This window comes from Nannospalax galili, unplaced genomic scaffold (genome assembly GCF_000622305.1).
Source record: "Nannospalax galili isolate Female #2095 unplaced genomic scaffold, S.galili_v1.0 scaffold3134, whole genome shotgun sequence".
Taxonomy (NCBI): Eukaryota; Metazoa; Chordata; class Mammalia; order Rodentia; family Spalacidae; genus Nannospalax; species Nannospalax galili.
The window spans coordinates 919-3234 of NW_008333893.1; the positions used below are offsets into that span (position 1 = coordinate 919).

Consider the following 2316-nt stretch of genomic DNA (forward strand, 5'->3'; position numbering starts at 1 on the left):
GTTCCTTGTCAGAGATTTACTCACCTGATAGTTCTGATGGCAATACCAGCCCTGCTGCTCCCTTCTGTTCTGGCAGCTTTCCCAGTCCTCCTCACACATCCCATAAATGGATCTGCGAAATGTTAAATAAAAAAAATCCTGAATAATTGTTAATGTTAGTGTGACACAGTGATCCTCAGAATCCTTCCTATTTTATTCTGGTTGCTCAAAGGATGCTACTACTACATCTCTTTTGGGGGTGCCTGTTGCTTAGTTCCTGGCCAAAGTTCTGACTTAACGTTGCTGTGCAGCTATGACTATTCTATTGGCTCCTGTACACACTTGCAGCTACCTAAACTCCACGACAGTTGCCCATACCCTTTCTCCATGTGGCCAGGTTTCTTGCTACCATTGTATACAGTAGGAAGAACAGTACTGCCAACCACTCCAGCTGAACTGTGAAAGAGGGTTCTGGGGTATTTCCCTTAGTGCCAGTTACTTGGTGATTTTTTTGTAAATACTCAGGATGCTTTAAATGTGTAGATGTGTCATACCAAACTTTTGCCAGGTTAGATATATTCCCTCTAAGGTGGGTTTCACCCTAAATACGATTATGTTCAGAAGGCCACCTCCCCTACTACCTAGACTAAGATGCCCTATTCTGAAAAAATACTGATCAGTCTCTCTTAAAGTATCTCCAGTCCCTATAACAGGTCCATGCTGTAGTCTACTCTATTTCTGAGATATCTTCTTGTGCCCTCTTCTACACACTGCCACCTGTTCTGTCCTGGAGATCTGATATACAATATATGTTCTGAGGTACGCTCAGGTTTGATATCTGATGTGGTGTGACAAATTTGATGGCAGATCATTAAGGAGCAAGGTGTGGGACCCTAGTGTTGAATTCAAACCTATACCTCAGAATGCTGTGTTTAGTTTGTAGATTTTATCAATACAAATTTCCTGAAGTGAAAGATATAAGTTATGGTGAATATAAGGTTCATTGATGAAATAGGGGCTTGTGTCATCTTGTTGGAATAAAGCAACATTGAAAGTATGATTCTTCTTAGTGAAGTATCCGAAGATGTATCTGATGTATAAACAAACACATAAAAATTGGCAAGAATGGAAAAAAAAAGAAGGATGTATTTATTTGTCAAGAAAAAGGTGTTTCAGGCTGGAGAGACAGCTCAGTGGTTAAGAGCACCACCTGCTCCTAAAGAGAACCCAGGTTCAATTCCCAACACTCACGTGATGGCTAACACCCATGCATAACTCCAGTTCCAGGGAAATCCAATGCCCTCTTCTGACTTCTGTGGGCTTTTCAAGACACAGGTGTACTTACACATATATAGGCAATACCCTCATACACATAAAAATAATAAATAAAAATGTTCTTTAGGGAAGCATTTCTCCAGAGCAAGCCATCAAATGTGAAGACAAATTCACAACTTCCAAAATTGTCTATAGCATTCTTTGCCATGTTGCTGAGGTATTAGAATACACCAAGGATGAAGAGGTGGAAAGTCTGTTCCACAGGACTGCCTATGTCTTTGATGACAAGTACAAGAGATGGGGTATGATGTCTATGATGTAGTTAAGCATGCTGTCTCAGACCCATCTATTTTGGATAGTTTAGATTTGAATAAAGATGAATGTGAAGCTCTCATTAATAATATTAATAAGCATTTGACCCACAAGCTGTAAAATTTGAGCAAATATTGAAGTAGCTTGCTATGGTTATGAAGGCATTGATGCTGTAAAAGAGCTTTGAGAGCAGGTTTGAATTGTTCTATGGATCCTATGCCCATTAAGATTCATCTAATACCTCCTCCAAGGAATGTAATGACAATGACAACCCTAGCAAGAACAGAAGGCCTTTCTGTCCTCAATCAGGTTATGGCCGGCATCAAAGAACAGAATGTGGAAAAGAGGAGCATGTTCAAATGGAGCCCCAAATGGTCACAAATACAGATGAGAAGGACCTTGCAAGAGAGGTAGAAAAGCTTTAGAGATAAAATGCAGAAGTGGATGGAGATGATGATGCAGAAGAAATGGAAGTCAAAGCTGAAGATTAACTTTGTGGAAAACAGTTTAGTTTAAGGACTATGAATCAGCTTTTCCTGGCTGTAAACCCTAGACTTGATGATTTTCCAGTATTGAAAAATTCAAAGCTGAATATTTTTATTTCCATGTGTTTAAGTATTCAAAACAACAGAACCTGAGATGCCCTGCTTATTATCAGCCGTTTTCATATAGTAGCTTGGACACATCCAACAATTTTAAGGTAGTGGCTTTATTTGACCAGAGACAAATCTTTAAGAACAGCCCTAAAAT

At 39.4% G+C, this 2316-nt stretch overlaps 1 pseudogene; it reads left to right on the top strand.

Annotated features, from left to right (window-relative positions):
* Nucleotides 1-902: 902 nt before the first annotated feature.
* On the top strand, nt 903-2057 carry LOC103730618 (annotated as a pseudogene).
* Nucleotides 2058-2316: the final 259 nt, after the last annotated feature.